Genomic DNA, 22,118 nt, shown 5'->3' on the forward strand with positions numbered 1-22,118 from the left:
TGAACTGAGAATATCTCGGCTTTTGAAACCTAGTGTTTAGGAACTGAGAATATCTGGGCTTTTGAAACCTAGTGTTTGGGAACTGAGAATATCTGGGTTTTTGAAACCTAGTGTTTGGGGACTGAGAATATCTGGGTTTTTGAAACCTAGTGTTTAGGAACTGAGAATATCTGGGTTTTCGAAACCTAGTGTTTAAGAACTGAGAATATCTGGGTTTTCGAAACCTAGTGTTTAGGAACTGAGATTATCTGGGTTTTTGAAACCTAGTGTTTAGGAACTGAGAATATCTGGGTTTTCAAAACCTAGTGTTTAGGAACTGAGAATATCTGGGCTTTTGAAACCTAGTGTTTGGGAACTGAGAATATCTGGGTTTTTGAAACCTAGTGTTTGGGGACTGAGAATATCTCGGCTTTTGAAACCTAGTGTTTAGGAACTGAGTATATCTGGGTTTTCGAAACCTAGTGTTTAGGAACTGAGAATATCTCGGCTATTGAACTGAGAATATCTCGGCTATTGAACTGAGAATATCTCGGCTTTTGAACTGAGAATATCTCGGCTTTTGAACTGAGAATATCTCGGCTTTTGAACTGAGAATATCTCGGCTTTTGAAACCTAGTGTTTAGGAACTGAGAATATCTGGGCTTTTGAAACCTAGTGTTTGGGGACTGAGAATATCTGGGTTTTTGAAACCTAGTGTTTGGGAACTGAGAATAACTGGGTTTTCGAAACCTAGTGTTTAGGAACTGAGAAATCTGGGCTTTTGAAACCTAGTGTTAGGGGACTGAGAATATCTGGGCTTTTGAAACCTAGTGTTTAGGAACTGAGAATATCTGGGTTTTTGAAACCTAGTGTTTGGGAACTGAGAATATCTGGGCTTTTGAAACCTAGTGTTTGGGAACCGAGAATATCTGGGCTTTTGAAACCTAGTGTTTGGGAACCGAGAATAACTGGGTTTTCGAAACCTAGTGTTTGGGGACTGAGAATATCTGGGCTTTCGAAACCTAGTGTTTGGGAACTGAGAAATCTGGGCTTTTGAAACCTAGTATTTGGGAACTGAGAATTCTGTGCTTTTGAAACCTAGTGTTTAGGAACTGAGAATAACTGGGTTTTCGAAACCTAGTGTTTAGGAACTGAGAAATCTGGGCTTTTGAAACCTAGTGTTTGGGGACTGAGAATATCTGGGCTTTTGAAACCTAGTGTTTGGGGACTGAGAATATCTGGGCTTTTGAAACCTAGTGTTTGGGAACTGAGAATAACTGGGTTTTCGAAACCTAGTGTTTAGGAACTGAGTATATCTGGGTTTTCAAAACCTAGTGTTTAGGAACTGAGAATATCTCGGCTTTTGAACTGAGAATATCTCGGCGTTTGAAACCTAGTGTTTAGGAACTGAGAATATCTGGGCTTTTGAAACCTAGTGTTTAGGAACTGAGAATATCTCGGCTTTTGAACTGAGAATATCTCGGCTTTTGAAACCTAGTGTTTAGGATCTGAGAATATCTGGGCTTTTGAAACCTAGTGTTTGGGAACTGAGAATATCTGGGTTTTTGAAACCTAGTGTTTTGGGACTGAGAATATCTCGGCTTTTGAAACCTAGTGTTTAGGAACTGAGAATATCTGGGCTTTTGAAACCTAGTGTTTGGGAACTGAGAATATCTGGGTTTTTGAAACCTAGTGTTTGGGGACTGAGAATATCTGGGTCTTTGAAACCTAGTGTTTAGGAACTGAGAATATCTGGGTTTTCGAAACCTAGTGTTTAGGAACTGAGAATATCTGGGTTTTCGAAACCTAGTGTTTAGGAACTGAGAATATCTGGGTTTTTGAAACCTAGTGTTTGGGAACTGAGAATAACTGGGTTTTCGAAACCTAGTGTTTAGGAACTGAGAAATCTGGGCTTTTGAAACCTAGTGTTAGGGGACTGAGAATATCTGGGCTTTTGAAACCTAGTGTTTAGGAACTGAGAATATCTGGGCTTTCGAAACCTAGTGTTTAGGAACTGAGAATATCTGGGTTTTCGAAACCTAGTGTTTTTCGAAACCTAGTGTTTAGGAACTGAGAATATCTGGGTTTTCGAAACCTAGTGTTTTTCGAAACCTAGTGTTTAGAAACTAAGAAATCTGGGCTTTCGAAACCTAGTGTTGGGAACTGAGAATAACTGGGTTTTTGAAACCTAGTGTTTGGGGACTGAGAATATCTGGGTTTTTGAAACCTAGTGTTTGGGAACTGAGAATAACTGGGTTTTCGAAACCTAGTGTTTAGGAACTGAGTATATCTGGGTTTTCGAAACCTAGTGTTTAGGAACTGAGAATATCTCGGCTTTTGAACTGAGAATATCTCGGCTTTTGAAACCTAGTGTTTAGGAACTGAGAATATCTGGGCTTTTGAAACCTAGTGTTTGGGAACTGAGAATATCTGGGTTTTTGAAACCTAGTGTTTGGGGACTGAGAATATCTGGGTTTTTGAAACCTAGTGTTTAGGAACTGAGAATATCTGGGTTTTCGAAACCTAGTGTTTAAGAACTGAGAATATCTGGGTTTTCGAAACCTAGTGTTTAGGAACTGAGATTATCTGGGTTTTTGAAACCTAGTGTTTAGGAACTGAGAATATCTGGGTTTTCAAAACCTAGTGTTTAGGAACTGAGAATATCTGGGCTTTTGAAACCTAGTGTTTGGGAACTGAGAATATCTGGGTTTTTGAAACCTAGTGTTTGGGGACTGAGAATATCTCGGCTTTTGAAACCTAGTGTTTAGGAACTGAGTATATCTGGGTTTTCGAAACCTAGTGTTTAGGAACTGAGAATATCTCGGCTATTGAACTGAGAATATCTCGGCTATTGAACTGAGAATATCTCGGCTTTTGAACTGAGAATATCTCGGCTTTTGAACTGAGAATATCTCGGCTTTTGAAACCTAGTGTTTAGGAACTGAGAATATCTGGGCTTTTGAAACCTAGTGTTTGGGAACTGAGAATATCTGGGTTTTTGAAACCTAGTGTTTGGGAACTGAGAATATCTGGGTTTTTGAAACCTAGTGTTTGGGAACTGAGAATATCTGGGTTTTCGAAACCTAGTGTTTGGGAACTGAGAATAACTGGGTTTTCGAAACCTAGTGTTTAGGAACTGAGAAATCTGGGCTTTTGAAACCTAGTGTTTGGGGACTGAGAATATCTGGGCTTTCGAAACCTAGTGTTTAGGAACTGAGAATATCTGGGTTTTCGAAACCTAGTGTTTAGGAACTGAGAATATCTGGGTTTTCGAAACCTAGTGTTTGGGAACTGAGAATATCTGGGTTTTTGAAACCTAGTGTTTGGGAACTGAGAATAACTGGGTTTTCGAAACCTAGTGTTTAGGAACTGAGAAATCTGGGTTTTTGAAACCTAGTGTTTGGGGACTGAGAATATCTGGGCTTTCGAAACCTAGTGTTTAGGAACTGAGAATATCTGGGTTTTCGAAACCTAGTGTTTTTCGAAACCTAGTGTTTAGGAACTGAGAATATCTGGGTTTTCGAAACCTAGTGTTTTTCGAAACCTAGTGTTTAGAAACTAAGAAATCTGGGCTTTCGAAACCTAGTGTTGGGAACTGAGAATAACTGGGTTTTTGAAACCTAGTGTTTGGGGACTGAGAATATCTGGGTTTTTGAAACCTAGTGTTTGGGAACTGAGAATAACTGGGTTTTCGAAACCTAGTGTTTAGGAACTGAGTATATCTGGGTTTTCGAAACCTAGTGTTTAGGAACTGAGAATATCTCGGCTTTTGAACTGAGAATATCTCGGCGTTTGAAACCTAGTGTTTAGGAACTGAGAATATCTGGGCTTTTGAAACCTAGTGTTTAGGAACTGAGAATATCTCGGCTTTTGAACTGAGAATATCTCGGCTTTTGAAACCTAGTGTTTAGGATCTGAGAATATCTGGGCTTTTGAAACCTAGTGTTTGGGAACTGAGAATATCTGGGTTTTTGAAACCTAGTGTTTTGGGACTGAGAATATCTCGGCTTTTGAAACCTAGTGTTTAGGAACTGAGTATATCTGGGTTTTCGAAACCTAGTGTTTAGGAACTGAGAATATCTCGGCTTTTGAACTGAGAATATCTCGGCTTTTGAAACCTAGTGTTTAGGAACTGAGAATATCTGGGCTTTTGAAACCTAGTGTTTGGGAACTGAGAATATCTGGGTTTTTGAAACCTAGTGTTTGGGGACTGAGAATATCTGGGTTTTTGAAACCTAGTGTTTAGGAACTGAGAATATCTGGGTTTTCGAAACCTAGTGTTTAAGAACTGAGAATATCTGGGTTTTCGAAACCTAGTGTTTAGGAACTGAGATTATCTGGGTTTTTGAAACCTAGTGTTTAGGAACTGAGAATATCTGGGTTTTCAAAACCTAGTGTTTAGGAACTGAGAATATCTGGGCTTTTGAAACCTAGTGTTTGGGAACTGAGAATATCTGGGTTTTTGAAACCTAGTGTTTGGGGACTGAGAATATCTCGGCTTTTGAAACCTAGTGTTTAGGAACTGAGTATATCTGGGTTTTCGAAACCTAGTGTTTAGGAACTGAGAATATCTCGGCTATTGAACTGAGAATATCTCGGCTATTGAACTGAGAATATCTCGGCTTTTGAACTGAGAATATCTCGGCTTTTGAACTGAGAATATCTCGGCTTTTGAACTGAGAATATCTCGGCTTTTGAAACCTAGTGTTTAGGAACTGAGAATATCTGGGCTTTTGAAACCTAGTGTTTGGGGACTGAGAATATCTGGGTTTTTGAAACCTAGTGTTTGGGAACTGAGAATAACTGGGTTTTCGAAACCTAGTGTTTAGGAACTGAGAAATCTGGGCTTTTGAAACCTAGTGTTAGGGGACTGAGAATATCTGGGCTTTTGAAACCTAGTGTTTAGGAACTGAGAATATCTGGGTTTTTGAAACCTAGTGTTTGGGAACTGAGAATATCTGGGCTTTTGAAACCTAGTGTTTGGGAACCGAGAATATCTGGGCTTTTGAAACCTAGTGTTTGGGAACCGAGAATAACTGGGTTTTCGAAACCTAGTGTTTGGGGACTGAGAATATCTGGGCTTTCGAAACCTAGTGTTTGGGAACTGAGAAATCTGGGCTTTTGAAACCTAGTATTTGGGAACTGAGAAATCTGTGCTTTTGAAACCTAGTGTTTAGGAACTGAGAATAACTGGGTTTTCGAAACCTAGTGTTTAGGAACTGAGAAATCTGGGCTTTTGAAACCTAGTGTTTGGGGACTGAGAATATCTGGGCTTTTGAAACCTAGTGTTTGGGGACTGAGAATATCTGGGCTTTTGAAACCTAGTGTTTGGGAACTGAGAATAACTGGGTTTTCGAAACCTAGTGTTTAGGAACTGAGTATATCTGGGTTTTCAAAACCTAGTGTTTAGGAACTGAGAATATCTCGGCTTTTGAACTGAGAATATCTCGGCGTTTGAAACCTAGTGTTTAGGAACTGAGAATATCTGGGCTTTTGAAACCTAGTGTTTAGGAACTGAGAATATCTCGGCTTTTGAACTGAGAATATCTCGGCTTTTGAAACCTAGTGTTTAGGATCTGAGAATATCTGGGCTTTTGAAACCTAGTGTTTGGGAACTGAGAATATCTGGGTTTTTGAAACCTAGTGTTTTGGGACTGAGAATATCTCGGCTTTTGAAACCTAGTGTTTAGGAACTGAGAATATCTGGGCTTTTGAAACCTAGTGTTTGGGAACTGAGAATATCTGGGTTTTTGAAACCTAGTGTTTGGGGACTGAGAATATCTGGGTTTTTGAAACCTAGTGTTTAGGAACTGAGAATATCTGGGTTTTCGAAACCTAGTGTTTAGGAACTGAGAATATCTGGGTTTTCGAAACCTAGTGTTTAGGAACTGAGAATATCTGGGTTTTTGAAACCTAGTGTTTGGGAACTGAGAATAACTGGGTTTTCGAAACCTAGTGTTTAGGAACTGAGAATATCTGGGTTTTCGAAACCTAGTGTTTTTCGAAACCTAGTGTTTAGAAACTAAGAAATCTGGGCTTTCGAAACCTAGTGTTGGGAACTGAGAATAACTGGGTTTTTGAAACCTAGTGTTTGGGGACTGAGAATATCTGGGTTTTTGAAACCTAGTGTTTGGGAACTGAGAATAACTGGGTTTTCGAAACCTAGTGTTTAGGAACTGAGTATATCTGGGTTTTCGAAACCTAGTGTTTAGGAACTGAGAATATCTCGGCTTTTGAACTGAGAATATCTCGGCTTTTGAAACCTAGTGTTTAGGAACTGAGAATATCTGGGCTTTTGAAACCTAGTGTTTGGGAACTGAGAATATCTGGGTTTTTGAAACCTAGTGTTTGGGGACTGAGAATATCTGGGTTTTTGAAACCTAGTGTTTAGGAACTGAGAATATCTGGGTTTTCGAAACCTAGTGTTTAAGAACTGAGAATATCTGGGTTTTCGAAACCTAGTGTTTAGGAACTGAGATTATCTGGGTTTTTGAAACCTAGTGTTTAGGAACTGAGAATATCTGGGTTTTCAAAACCTAGTGTTTAGGAACTGAGAATATCTGGGCTTTTGAAACCTAGTGTTTGGGAACTGAGAATATCTGGGTTTTTGAAACCTAGTGTTTGGGGACTGAGAATATCTCGGCTTTTGAAACCTAGTGTTTAGGAACTGAGTATATCTGGGTTTTCGAAACCTAGTGTTTAGGAACTGAGAATATCTCGGCTATTGAACTGAGAATATCTCGGCTATTGAACTGAGAATATCTCGGCTTTTGAACTGAGAATATCTCGGCTTTTGAACTGAGAATATCTCGGCTTTTGAACTGAGAATATCTCGGCTTTTGAAACCTAGTGTTTAGGAACTGAGAATATCTGGGCTTTTGAAACCTAGTGTTTGGGGACTGAGAATATCTGGGTTTTTGAAACCTAGTGTTTGGGAACTGAGAATAACTGGGTTTTCGAAACCTAGTGTTTAGGAACTGAGTAATCTGGGGTTTTGAAACCTAGTGTTAGGGGACTGAGAATATCTGGGCTTTTGAAACCTAGTGTTTAGGAACTGAGAATATTTGGGTTTTTGAAACCTAGTGTTTGGGAACTGAGAATATCTGGGCTTTTGAAACCTAGTGTTTGGGAACCGAGAATATCTGGGCTTTTGAAACCTAGTGTTTGGGAACCGAGAATAACTGGGTTTTCGAAACCTAGTGTTTGGGGACTGAGAATATCTGGGCTTTCGAAACCTAGTGTTTGGGAACTGAGAAATCTGGGCTTTTGAAACCTAGTATTTGGGAACTGAGAAATCTGTGCTTTTGAAACCTAGTGTTTAGGAACTGAGAATAACTGGGTTTTCGAAACCTAGTGTTTAGGAACTGAGAAATCTGGGCTTTTGAAACCTAGTGTTTGGGGACTGAGAATATCTGGGCTTTTGAAACCTAGTGTTTGGGGACTGAGAATATCTGGGCTTTTGAAACCTAGTGTTTGGGAACTGAGAATAACTGGGTTTTCGAAACCTAGTGTTTAGGAACTGAGTATATCTGGGTTTTCAAAACCTAGTGTTTAGGAACTGAGAATATCTCGGCTTTTGAACTGAGAATATCTCGGCGTTTGAAACCTAGTGTTTAGGAACTGAGAATATCTGGGCTTTTGAAACCTAGTGTTTAGGAACTGAGAATATCTCGGCTTTTGAACTGAGAATATCTCGGCTTTTGAAACCTAGTGTTTAGGATCTGAGAATATCTGGGCTTTTGAAACCTAGTGTTTGGGAACTGAGAATATCTGGGTTTTTGAAACCTATTGTTTTGGGACTGAGAATATCTCGGCTTTTGAAACCTAGTGTTTAGGAACTGAGAATATCTGGGCTTTTGAAACCTAGTGTTTGGGAACTGAGAATATCTGGGTTTTTGAAACCTAGTGTTTGGGGACTGAGAATATCTGGGTTTTTGAAACCTAGTGTTTAGGAACTGAGAATATCTGGGTTTTCGAAACCTAGTGTTTAGGAACTGAGAATATCTGGGTTTTCGAAACCTAGTGTTTAGGAACTGAGAATATCTGGGTTTTTGAAACCTAGTGTTTGGGAACTGAGAATAACTGGGTTTTCGAAACCTAGTGTTTAGGAACTGAGAATATCTGGGCTTTCGAAACCTAGTGTTTGGGAACTGAGAAATCTGGGCTTTTGAAACCTAGTATTTGGGAACTGAGAAATCTGTGCTTTTGAAACCTAGTGTTTAGGAACTGAGAATAACTGGGTTTTCGAAACCTAGTGTTTAGGAACTGAGAAATCTGGGCTTTTGAAACCTAGTGTTTGGGGACTGAGAATATCTGGGCTTTTGAAACCTAGTGTTTGGGGACTGAGAATATCTGGGCTTTTGAAACCTAGTGTTTGGGAACTGAGAATAACTGGGTTTTCGAAACCTAGTGTTTAGGAACTGAGTATATCTGGGTTTTCAAAACCTAGTGTTTAGGAACTGAGAATATCTCGGCTTTTGAACTGAGAATATCTCGGCGTTTGAAACCTAGTGTTTAGGAACTGAGAATATCTGGGCTTTTGAAACCTAGTGTTTAGGAACTGAGAATATCTCGGCTTTTGAACTGAGAATATCTCGGCTTTTGAAACCTAGTGTTTAGGATCTGAGAATATCTGGGCTTTTGAAACCTAGTGTTTGGGAACTGAGAATATCTGGGTTTTTGAAACCTAGTGTTTTGGGACTGAGAATATCTCGGCTTTTGAAACCTAGTGTTTAGGAACTGAGAATATCTGGGCTTTTGAAACCTAGTGTTTGGGAACTGAGAATATCTGGGTTTTTGAAACCTAGTGTTTGGGGACTGAGAATATCTGGGTTTTTGAAACCTAGTGTTTAGGAACTGAGAATATCTGGGTTTTCGAAACCTAGTGTTTAGGAACTGAGAATATCTGGGTTTTCGAAACCTAGTGTTTAGGAACTGAGAATATCTGGGTTTTTGAAACCTAGTGTTTGGGAACTGAGAATAACTGGGTTTTCGAAACCTAGTGTTTAGGAACTGAGAAATCTGGGCTTTTGAAACCTAGTGTTAGGGGACTGAGAATATCTGGGCTTTTGAAACCTAGTGTTTAGGAACTGAGAATATCTGGGCTTTCGAAACCTAGTGTTTAGGAACTGAGAATATCTGGGTTTTCGAAACCTAGTGTTTTTCGAAACCTAGTGTTTAGGAACTGAGAATATTTGGGTTTTCGAAACCTAGTGTTTAGAAACTAAGAAATCTGGGCTTTCGAAACCTAGTGTTGGGAACTGAGAATAACTGGGTTTTTGAAACCTAGTGTTTGGGGACTGAGAATATCTGGGTTTTTGAAACCTAGTGTTTGGGAACTGAGAATAACTGGGTTTTCGAAACCTAGTGTTTAGGAACTGAGAATATCTGGGCTTTTGAAACCTAGTGTTTAGGAACTGAGAATATCTCGGCTTTTGAACTGAGAATATCTCGGCTTTTGAAACCTAGTGTTTAGGATCTGAGAATATCTGGGCTTTTGAAACCTAGTGTTTGGGAACTGAGAATATCTGGGTTTTTGAAACCTAGTGTTTTGGGACTGAGAATATCTCGGCTTTTGAAACCTAGTGTTTAGGAACTGAGAATATCTGGGCTTTTGAAACCTAGTGTTTGGGAACTGAGAATATCTGGGTTTTTGAAACCTAGTGTTTGGGGACTGAGAATATCTGGGTTTTTGAAACCTAGTGTTTAGGAACTGAGAATATCTGGGTTTTCGAAACCTAGTGTTTAGGAACTGAGAATATCTGGGTTTTCGAAACCTAGTGTTTAGGAACTGAGAATATCTGGGTTTTTGAAACCTAGTGTTTGGGAACTGAGAATAACTGGGTTTTCGAAACCTAGTGTTTAGGAACTGAGAAATCTGGGCTTTTGAAACCTAGTGTTAGGGGACTGAGAATATCTGGGCTTTTGAAACCTAGTGTTTAGGAACTGAGAATATCTGGGCTTTCGAAACCTAGTGTTTAGGAACTGAGAATATCTGGGTTTTCGAAACCTAGTGTTTTTCGAAACCTAGTGTTTAGGAACTGAGAATATCTGGGTTTTCGAAACCTAGTGTTTTTCGAAACCTAGTGTTTAGAAACTAAGAAATCTGGGCTTTCGAAACCTAGTGTTGGGAACTGAGAATAACTGGGTTTTTGAAACCTAGTGTTTGGGGACTGAGAATATCTGGGTTTTTGAAACCTAGTGTTTGGGAACTGAGAATAACTGGGTTTTCGAAACCTAGTGTTTAGGAACTGAGTATATCTGGGTTTTCGAAACCTAGTGTTTAGGAACTGAGAATATCTCGGCTTTTGAACTGAGAATATCTCGGCGTTTGAAACCTAGTGTTTAGGAACTGAGAATATCTCGGCTTTTGAACTGAGAATATCTCGGCTTTTGAAACCTAGTGTTTAGGATCTGAGAATATCTGGGCTTTTGAAACCTAGTGTTTGGGAACTGAGAATATCTGGGTTTTTGAAACCTAGTGTTTTGGGACTGAGAATATCTCGGCTTTTGAAACCTAGTGTTTAGGAACTGAGTATATCTGGGTTTTCGAAACCTAGTGTTTAGGAACTGAGAATATCTCGGCTTTTGAACTGAGAATATCTCGGCTTTTGAAACCTAGTGTTTAGGAACTGAGAATATCTGGGCTTTTGAAACCTAGTGTTTGGGAACTGAGAATATCTGGGTTTTTGAAACCTAGTGTTTGGGGACTGAGAATATCTGGGTTTTTGAAACCTAGTGTTTAGGAACTGAGAATATCTGGGTTTTCGAAACCTAGTGTTTAAGAACTGAGAATATCTGGGTTTTCGAAACCTAGTGTTTAGGAACTGAGATTATCTGGGTTTTTGAAACCTAGTGTTTAGGAACTGAGAATATCTGGGTTTTCAAAACCTAGTGTTTAGGAACTGAGAATATCTGGGCTTTTGAAACCTAGTGTTTGGGAACTGAGAATATCTGGGTTTTTGAAACCTAGTGTTTGGGGACTGAGAATATCTCGGCTTTTGAAACCTAGTGTTTAGGAACTGAGTATATCTGGGTTTTCGAAACCTAGTGTTTAGGAACTGAGAATATCTCGGCTATTGAACTGAGAATATCTCGGCTATTGAACTGAGAATATCTCGGCTTTTGAACTGAGAATATCTCGGCTTTTGAACTGAGAATATCTCGGCTTTTGAACTGAGAATATCTCGGCTTTTGAACTGAGAATATCTCGGCTTTTTTAAACCTAGTGTTTAGGAACTGAGAATATCTGGGCTTTTGAAACCTAGTGTTTGGGGACTGAGAATATCTGGGTTTTTGAAACCTAGTGTTTGGGAACTGAGAATAACTGGGTTTTCGAAACCTAGTGTTTAGGAACTGAGAAATCTGGGCTTTTGAAACCTAGTGTTAGGGGACTGAGAATATCTGGGCTTTTGAAACCTAGTGTTTAGGAACTGAGAATATCTGGGTTTTTGAAACCTAGTGTTTGGGAACTGAGAATATCTGGGCTTTTGAAACCTAGTGTTTGGGAACCGAGAATATCTGGGCTTTTGAAACCTAGTGTTTGGGAACCGAGAATAACTGGGTTTTCGAAACCTAGTGTTTAGGAACTGAGTATATCTGGGTTTTCAAAACCTAGTGTTTAGGAACTGAGAATATCTCGGCTTTTGAACTGAGAATATCTCGGCGTTTGAAACCTAGTGTTTAGGAACTGAGAATATCTGGGCTTTTGAAACCTAGTGTTTAGGAACTGAGAATATCTCGGCTTTTGAACTGAGAATATCTCGGCTTTTGAAACCTAGTGTTTAGGATCTGAGAATATCTGGGCTTTTGAAACCTAGTGTTTGGGAACTGAGAATATCTGGGTTTTTGAAACCTAGTGTTTTGGGACTGAGAATATCTCGGCTTTTGAAACCTAGTGTTTAGGAACTGAGAATATCTGGGCTTTTGAAACCTAGTGTTTGGGAACTGAGAATATCTGGGTTTTTGAAACCTAGTGTTTGGGGACTGAGAATATCTGGGTTTTTGAAACCTAGTGTTTAGGAACTGAGAATATCTGGGTTTTCGAAACCTAGTGTTTAGGAACTGAGAATATCTGGGTTTTCGAAACCTAGTGTTTAGGAACTGAGAATATCTGCGTTTTTGAAACCTAGTGTTTGGGAACTGAGAATAACTGGGTTTTCGAAACCTAGTGTTTAGGAACTGAGAAATCTGGGCTTTTGAAACCTAGTGTTAGGGGACTGAGAATATCTGGGCTTTTGAAACCTAGTGTTTAGGAACTGAGAATATCTGGGCTTTTGAAACCTAGTGTTTAAAAACTAAGAAATCTGGGCTTTCGAAACCTAGTGTTGGGAACTGAGAATAACTGGGTTTTTGAAACCTAGTGTTTGGGGACTGAGAATATCTGGGTTTTTGAAACCTAGTGTTTGGGAACTGAGAATAACTGGGTTTTCGAAACCTAGTGTTTAGGAACTGAGTACATCAGGGTTTTCGAAACCTAGTGTTTAGGAACTGAGAATATCTCGGCTTTTGAACTGAGAATATCTCGGCGTTTGAAACCTAGTGTTTAGGAACTGAGAATATCTGGGCTTTTGAAACCTAGTGTTTAGGAACTGAGAATATCTCGGCTTTTGAACTGAGAATATCTCGGCTTTTGAAACCTAGTGTTTAGGATCAGAGTATCTGGGCTTTTGAAACCTAGTGTTTGGGAACTGAGAATATCTGGGTTTTTGAAACCTAGTGTTTTGGGACTGAGAATATCTCGGCTTTTGAAACCTAGTGTTTAGGAACTGAGTATATCTGGGTTTTCGAAACCTAGTGTTTAGGAACTGAGAATATCTCGGCTTTTGAACTGAGAATATCTCGGCTTTTGAAACCTAGTGTTTAGGAACTGAGAATATCTGGGCTTTTGAAACCTAGTGTTTGGGAACTGAGAATATCTGGGTTTTTGAAACCTAGTGTTTGGGGACTGAGAATATCTGGGTTTTTGAAACCTAGTGTTTAGGAACTGAGAATATCTGGGTTTTCGAAACCTAGTGTTTAGGAACTGAGAATATCTGGGTTTTCGAAACCTAGTGTTTAGGAACTGAGAATATCTGGGTTTTTGAAACCTAGTGTTTAGGAACTGAGAATATCTGGGTTTTCGAAACCTAGTGTTTAGGAACTGAGAATATCTGGGTTTTTGAAACCTAGTGTTTGGGGTTGAGAATATCTGGGTTTTTGAAACCTAGTGTTTGGGCACTGAGAATATCTGGGTTTTTGAAACCTAGTGTTTAGGAACTGAGAATATCTGGGTTTTCAAAACCTAGTGTTTAGGAACTGAGAATATCTGGGCTTTTGAAACCTAGTGTTTGGGAACTGAGAATATCTGGGTTTTTGAAACCTAGTGTTTGGGGACTGAGAATATCTCGGCTTTTGAAACCTAGTGTTTAGGAACTGAGTATATCTGGGTTTTCGAAACCTAGTGTTTAGGAACTGAGAATATCTCGGCTATTGAACTGAGAATATCTCGGCTTTTGAACTGAGAACATCTCGGCTTTTGAACTGAGAATATCTCGGCTTTTGAACTGAGAATATCTCGGCTTTTGAACTGAGAATATCTCGGCTTTTGAAACCTAGTGTTTAGGAACTGAGAATATCTGGGCTTTTGAAACCTAGTGTTTGGGGACTGAGAATATCTGGGTTTTTGAAACCTAGTGTTTGGGAACTGAGAATAACTGGGTTTTCGAAACCTAGTGTTTAGGAACTGAGAAATCTGGGCTTTTGAAACCTAGTGTTAGGGGACTGAGAATATCTGGGCTTTTGAAACCTAGTGTTTAGGAACTGAGAATATCTGGGTTTTTGAAACCTAGTGTTTAGGAACTGAGAATATCTGGGCTTTTGAAACCTAGTGTTTGGGAACCGAGAATATCTGGGCTTTTGAAACCTAGTGTTTGGGAACCGAGAATAACTGGGTTTTCGAAACCTAGTGTTTGGGGACTGAGAATATCTGGGCTTTCGAAACCTAGTGTTTGGGAACTGAGAAATCTGGGCTTTTGAAACCTAGTATTTGGGAACTGAGAAATCTGTGCTTTTGAAACCTAGTGTTTAGGAACTGAGAATAACTGGGTTTTCGAAACCTAGTGTTTAGGAACTGAGAAATCTGGGCTTTTGAAACCTAGTGTTTGGGGACTGAGAATATCTGGGCTTTTGAAACCTAGTGTTTGGGGACTGAGAATATCTGGGCTTTTGAAACCTAGTGTTTGGGAACTGAGAATATCTGGGCTTTTGAAACCTAGTGTTTGGGAACTGAGAATATCTGGGTTTTTGAAACCTAGTGTTTGGGAACTGAGAATATCTGGGTTTTTGAAACCTAGTGTTTGGGAACTGAGAATATCTGGGTTTTCGAAACCTAGTGTTTGGGAACTGAGAATAACTGGGTTTTCGAAACCTAGTGTTTAGGAACTGAGAAATCTGGGCTTTTGAAACCTAGTGTTTGGGGACTGAGAATATCTGGGCTTTCGAAACCTAGTGTTTAGGAACTGAGAATATCTGGGTTTTCGAAACCTAGTGTTTAGGAACTGAGAATATCTGGGTTTTCGAAACCTAGTGTTTGGGAACTGAGAATATCTGGGTTTTTGAAACCTAGTGTTTGGGGTTGAGAATATCTGGGTTTTTGAAACCTAGTGTTTGGGCACTGAGAATATCTGGGTTTTTGAAACCTAGTGTTTAGGAACTGAGAATATCTGGGTTTTCAAAACCTAGTGTTTAGGAACTGAGAATATCTGGGCTTTTGAAACCTAGTGTTTGGGAACTGAGAATATCTGGGTTTTTGAAACCTAGTGTTTGGGGACTGAGAATATCTCGGCTTTTGAAACCTAGTGTTTAGGAACTGAGTATATCTGGGTTTTCGAAACCTAGTGTTTAGGAACTGAGAATATCTCGGCTATTGAACTGAGAATATCTCGGCTTTTGAACTGAGAACATCTCGGCTTTTGAACTGAGAATATCTCGGCTTTTGAACTGAGAATATCTCGGCTTTTGAACTGAGAATATCTCGGCTTTTGAAACCTAGTGTTTAGGAACTGAGAATATCTGGGCTTTTGAAACCTAGTGTTTGGGGACTGAGAATATCTGGGTTTTTGAAACCTAGTGTTTGGGAACTGAGAATAACTGGGTTTTCGAAACCTAGTGTTTAGGAACTGAGAAATCTGGGCTTTTGAAACCTAGTGTTAGGGGACTGAGAATATCTGGGCTTTTGAAACCTAGTGTTTAGGAACTGAGAATATCTGGGTTTTTGAAACCTAGTGTTTAGGAACTGAGAATATCTGGGCTTTTGAAACCTAGTGTTTGGGAACCGAGAATATCTGGGCTTTTGAAACCTAGTGTTTGGGAACCGAGAATAACTGGGTTTTCGAAACCTAGTGTTTGGGGACTGAGAATATCTGGGCTTTCGAAACCTAGTGTTTGGGAACTGAGAAATCTGGGCTTTTGAAACCTAGTATTTGGGAACTGAGAAATCTGTGCTTTTGAAACCTAGTGTTTAGGAACTGAGAATAACTGGGTTTTCGAAACCTAGTGTTTAGGAACTGAGAAATCTGGGCTTTTGAAACCTAGTGTTTGGGGACTGAGAATATCTGGGCTTTTGAAACCTAGTGTTTGGGGACTGAGAATATCTGGGCTTTTGAAACCTAGTGTTTGGGAACTGAGAATATCTGGGCTTTTGAAACCTAGTGTTTGGGAACTGAGAATATCTGGGTTTTTGAAACCTAGTGTTTGGGAACTGAGAATATCTGGGTTTTTGAAACCTAGTGTTTGGGAACTGAGAATATCTGGGTTTTCGAAACCTAGTGTTTGGGAACTGAGAATAACTGGGTTTTCGAAACCTAGTGTTTAGGAACTGAGAAATCTGGGCTTTTGAAACCTAGTGTTTGGGGACTGAGAATATCTGGGCTTTCGAAACCTAGTGTTTAGGAACTGAGAATATCTGGGTTTTCGAAACCTAGTGTTTAGGAACTGAGAATATCTGGGTTTTCGAAACCTAGTGTTTGGGAACTGAGAATATCTGGGTTTTTGAAACCTAGTGTTTGGGAACTGAGAATAACTGGGTTTTCGAAACCTAGTGTTTAGGAACTGAGAAATCTGGGCTTTTGAAACCTAGTATTTGGGAACTGAGAAATCTGTGCTTTTGAAACCTAGTGTTTAGGAACTGAGAATAACTGGGTTTTCGAAACCTAGTGTTTAGGAACTGAGAAATCTGGGCTTTTGAAACCTAGTGTTTGGGGACTGAGAATATCTGGGCTTTTGAAACCTAGTGTTTGGGGACTGAGAATATCTGGGCTTTTGAAACCTAGTGTTTGGGAACTGAGAATAACTGGGTTTTCGAAACCTAGTGTTTAGGAACTGAGTATATCTGGGTTTTCAAAACCTAGTGTTTAGGAACTGAGAATATCTCGGCTTTTGAACTGAGAATATCTCGGCGTTTGAAACCTAGTGTTTAGGAACTGAGAATATCTGGGCTTTTGAAACCTAGTGTTTAGGAACTGAGAATATCTCGGCTTTTGAACTGAGAATATCTCGGCTTTTGAAACCTAGTGTTTAGGATCTGAGAATATCTGGGCTTTTGAAACCTAGTGTTTGGGAACTGAGAATATCTGGGTTTTTGAAACCTAGTGTTTTGGGACTGAGAATATCTCGGCTTTTGAAACCTAGTGTTTAGGAACTGAGAATATCTGGGCTTTTGAAACCTAGTGTTTGGGAACTGAGAATATCTGGGTTTTTGAAACCTAGTGTTTGGGGACTGAGAATATCTGGGTTTTTGAAACCTAGTGTTTAGGAACTGAGAATATCTGGGTTTTCGAAACCTAGTGTTTAGGAACTGAGAATATCTGGGTTTTCGAAACCTAGTGTTTAGGAACTGAGAATATCTGGGTTTTTGAAACCTAGTGTTTGGGAACTGAGAATAACTGGGTTTTCGAAACCTAGTGTTTAGGAACTGAGAAATCTGGGCTTTTGAAACCTAGTGTTAGGGGACTGAGAATATCTGGGCTTTTGAAACCTAGTGTTTAGGAACTGAGAATATCTGGGCTTTTGAAACCTAGTGTTTAAAAACTAAGAAATCTGGGCTTTCGAAACCTAGTGTTGGGAACTGAGAATAACTGGGTTTTTGAAACCTAGTGTTTGGGGACTGAGAATATCTGGGTTTTTGAAACCTAGTGTTTGGGAACTGAGAATAACTGGGTTTTCGAAACCTAGTGTTTAGGAACTGAGTACATCAGGGTTTTCGAAACCTAGTGTTTAGGAACTGAGAATATCTCGGCTTTTGAACTGAGAATATCTCGGCGTTTGAAACCTAGTGTTTAGGAACTGAGAATATCTGGGCTTTTGAAACCTAGTGTTTAGGAACTGAGAATATCTCGGCTTTTGAACTGAGAATATCTCGGCTTTTGAAACCTAGTGTTTAGGATCAGAGTATCTGGGCTTTTGAAACCTAGTGTTTGGGAACTGAGAATATCTGGGTTTTTGAAACCTAGTGTTTTGGGACTGAGAATATCTCGGCTTTTGAAACCTAGTGTTTAGGAACTGAGTATATCTGGGTTTTCGAAACCTAGTGTTTAGGAACTGAGAATATCTCGGCTTTTGAACTGAGAATATCTCGGCTTTTGAAACCTAGTGTTTAGGAACTGAGAATATCTGGGCTTTTGAAACCTAGTGTTTGGGAACTGAGAATATCTGGGTTTTTGAAACCTAGTGTTTGGGGACTGAGAATATCTGGGTTTTTGAAACCTAGTGTTTAGGAACTGAGAATATCTGGGTTTTCGAAACCTAGTGTTTAGGAACTGAGAATATCTGGGTTTTCGAAACCTAGTGTTTAGGAACTGAGAATATCTGGGTTTTTGAAACCTAGTGTTTAGGAACTGAGAATATCTGGGTTTTCGAAACCTAGTGTTTAGGAACTGAGAATATCTGGGTTTTTGAAACCTAGTGTTTGGGGTTGAGAATATCTGGGTTTTTGAAACCTAGTGTTTGGGCACTGAGAATATCTGTGTTTTTGAAACCTAGTGTTTAGGAACTGAGAATATCTGGGTTTTCAAAACCTAGTGTTTAGGAACTGAGAATATCTGGGCTTTTGAAACCTAGTGTTTGGGAACTGAGAATATCTGGGTTTTTGAAACCTAGTGTTTGGGGACTGAGAATATCTCGGCTTTTGAAACCTAGTGTTTAGGAACTGAGTATATCTGGGTTTTCGAAACCTAGTGTTTAGGAACTGAGAATATCTCGGCTATTGAACTGAGAATATCTCGGCTTTTGAACTGAGAACATCTCGGCTTTTGAACTGAGAATATCTCGGCTTTTGAACTGAGAATATCTCGGCTTTTGAACTGAGAATATCTCGGCTTTTGAAACCTAGTGTTTAGGAACTGAGAATATCTGGGCTTTTGAAACCTAGTGTTTGGGGACTGAGAATATCTGGGTTTTTGAAACCTAGTGTTTGGGAACTGAGAATAACTGGGTTTTCGAAACCTAGTGTTTAGGAACTGAGAAATCTGGGCTTTTGAAACCTAGTGTTAGGGGACTGAGAATATCTGGGCTTTTGAAACCTAGTGTTTAGGAACTGAGAATATCTGGGTTTTTGAAACCTAGTGTTTAGGAACTGAGAATATCTGGGCTTTTGAAACCTAGTGTTTGGGAACCGAGAATATCTGGGCTTTTGAAACCTAGTGTTTGGGAACCGAGAATAACTGGGTTTTCGAAACCTAGTGTTTGGGGACTGAGAATATCTGGGCTTTCGAAACCTAGTGTTTGGGAACTGAGAAATCTGGGCTTTTGAAACCTAGTATTTGGGAACTGAGAAATCTGTGCTTTTGAAACCTAGTGTTTAGGAACTGAGAATAACTGGGTTTTCGAAACCTAGTGTTTAGGAACTGAGAAATCTGGGCTTTTGAAACCTAGTGTTTGGGGACTGAGAATATCTGGGCTTTTGAAACCTAGTGTTTGGGGACTGAGAATATCTGGGCTTTTGAAACCTAGTGTTTGGGAACTGAGAATATCTGGGCTTTTGAAACCTAGTGTTTGGGAACTGAGAATATCTGGGTTTTTGAAACCTAGTGTTTGGGAACTGAGAATATCTGGGTTTTTGAAACCTAGTGTTTGGGAACTGAGAATATCTGGGTTTTCGAAACCTAGTGTTTGGGAACTGAGAATAACTGGGTTTTCGAAACCTAGTGTTTAGGAACTGAGAAATCTGGGCTTTTGAAACCTAGTGTTTGGGGACTGAGAATATCTGGGCTTTCGAAACCTAGTGTTTAGGAACTGAGAATATCTGGGTTTTCGAAACCTAGTGTTTAGGAACTGAGAATATCTGGGTTTTCGAAACCTAGTGTTTGGGAACTGAGAATATCTGGGTTTTTGAAACCTAGTGTTTGGGAACTGAGAATAACTGGGTTTTCGAAACCTAGTGTTTAGGAACTGAGAAATCTGGGTTTTTGAAACCTAGTGTTTGGGGACTGAGAATATCTGGGCTTTCGAAACCTAGTGTTTTTCGAAACCTAGTGTTTAGGAACTGAGAATATCTGGGTTTTCGAAACCTAGTGTTTTTCGAAACCTAGTGTTTAGAAACTAAGAAATCTGGGCTTTCGAAACCTAGTGTTGGGAACTGAGAATAACTGGGTTTTTGAAACCTAGTGTTTGGGGACTGAGAATATCTGGGTTTTTGAAACCTAGTGTTTGGGAACTGAGAATAACTGGGTTTTCGAAACCTAGTGTTTAGGAACTGAGTATATCTGGGTTTTCGAAACCTAGTGTTTAGGAACTGAGAATATCTCGGTTTTTGAACTGAGAATATCTCGGCGTTTGAAACCTAGTGTTTAGGAACTGAGAATATCTGGGCTTTTGAAACCTAGTGTTTAGGAACTGAGAATATCTCGGCTTTTGAACTGAGAATATCTCGGCTTTTGAAACCTAGTGTTTAGGATCTGAGAATATCTGGGCTTTTGAAACCTAGTGTTTTGGGAACTGAGAATATCTGGGTTTTTGAAACCTAGTGTTTTGGGACTGAGAATATCTCGGCTTTTGAAACCTAGTGTTTAGGAACTGAGTATATCTGGGTTTTCGAAACCTAGTGTTTAGGAACTGAGATTATCTCGGCTTTTGAACTGAGAATATCTCGGCTTTTGAAACCTAGTGTTTAGGAACTGAGAATATCTGGGCTTTTGAAACCTAGTGTTTGGGAACTGAGAATATCTGGGTTTTTGAAACCTAGTGTTTGGGGACTGAGAATATCTGGGTTTTTGAAACCTAGTGTTTAGGAACTGAGAATATCTGGGTTTTCGAAACCTAGTGTTTAGGAACTGAGAATATCTGGGTTTTCGAAACCTAGTGTTTAGGAACTGAGAATATCTGGGTTTTTGAAACCTAGTGTTTAGGAACTGAGAATATCTGGGTTTTCGAAACCTAGTGTTTAGGAACTGAGAATATCTCGGCTTTTGAACTGAGAATATCTCGGCTTTTGAAACCTAGTGTTTAGGAACTGAGAATATCTGGGCTTTTGAAACCTAGTGTTTGGGAACTGAGAATATCTCGGCTTTCGAAACCTAGTGTTTAGGAACTGAGTATATCTGGGTTTTCGAAACCTAGTGTTTAGGAACTGAGAATATCTCGGTTTTTGAACTGAGAATATCTCGGCGTTTGAAACCTAGTGTTTAGGAACTGAGAATATCTGGGCTTTTGAAACCTAGTGTTTAGGAACTGAGAATATCTCGGCTTTTGAACTGAGAATATCTCGGCTTTTGAAACCTAGTGTTTGGGAACCGAGAATAACTGGGTTTTCGAAACCTAGTGTTTGGGGACTGAGAATATCTGGGCTTTCGAAACCTAGTGTTTGGGAACTGAGAAATCTGGGCTTTTGAAACCTAGTATTTGGGAACTGAGAAATCTGTGCTTTTGAAACCTAGTGTTTAGGAACTGAGAATAACTGGGTTTTCGAAACCTAGTGTTTAGGAACTGAGAAATCTGGGCTTTTGAAACCTAGTGTTTGGGGACTGAGAATATCTGGGCTTTTGAAACCTAGTGTTTGGGGACTGAGAATATCTGGGCTTTTGAAACCTAGTGTTTGGGAACTGAGAATATCTGGGCTTTTGAAACCTAGTGTTTGGGAACTGAGAATATCTGGGTTTTTGAAACCTAGTGTTTGGGAACTGAGAATATCTGGGTTTTTGAAACCTAGTGTTTGGGAACTGAGAATATCTGGGTTTTCGAAACCTAGTGTTTGGGAACTGAGAATAACTGGGTTTTCGAAACCTAGTGTTTAGGAACTGAGAAATCTGGGCTTTTGAAACCTAGTGTTTGGGGACTGAGAATATCTGGGCTTTCGAAACCTAGTGTTTAGGAACTGAGAATATCTGGGTTTTCGAAACCTAGTGTTTAGGAACTGAGAATATCTGGGTTTTCGAAACCTAGTGTTTGGGAACTGAGAATATCTGGGTTTTTGAAACCTAGTGTTTGGGAACTGAGAATAACTGGGTTTTCGAAACCTAGTGTTTAGGAACTGAGAAATCTGGGTTTTTGAAACCTAGTGTTTGGGGACTGAGAATATCTGGGCTTTCGAAACCTAGTGTTTAGGAACTGAGAATATCTGGGTTTTCGAAACCTAGTGTTTTTCGAAACCTAGTGTTTAGGAACTGAGAATATCTGGGTTTTCGAAACCTAGTGTTTTTCGAAACCTAGTGTTTAGAAACTAAGAAATCTGGGCTTTCGAAACCTAGTGTTGGGAACTGAGAATAACTGGGTTTTTGAAACCTAGTGTTTGGGGACTGAGAATATCTGGGTTTTTGAAACCTAGTGTTTGGGAACTGAGAATAACTGGGTTTTCGAAACCTAGTGTTTAGGAACTGAGTATATCTGGGTTTTCGAAACCTAGTGTTTAGGAACTGAGAATATCTCGGTTTTTGAACTGAGAATATCTCGGCGTTTGAAACCTAGTGTTTAGGAACTGAGAATATCTGGGCTTTTGAAACCTAGTGTTTAGGAACTGAGAATATCTCGGCTTTTGAACTGAGAATATCTCGGCTTTTGAAACCTAGTGTTTAGGATCTGAGAATATCTGGGCTTTTGAAACCTAGTGTTTTGGGAACTGAGAATATCTGGGTTTTTGAAACCTAGTGTTTTGGGACTGAGAATATCTC

The sequence above is a fragment of the Phalangium opilio genome, unplaced genomic scaffold, assembly GCF_054372755.1.
Source record: "Phalangium opilio isolate 3A_F unplaced genomic scaffold, DU_Popi_V2 ptg000092l_1, whole genome shotgun sequence".
NCBI classification, from domain to species: domain Eukaryota; kingdom Metazoa; phylum Arthropoda; class Arachnida; order Opiliones; family Phalangiidae; genus Phalangium; species Phalangium opilio.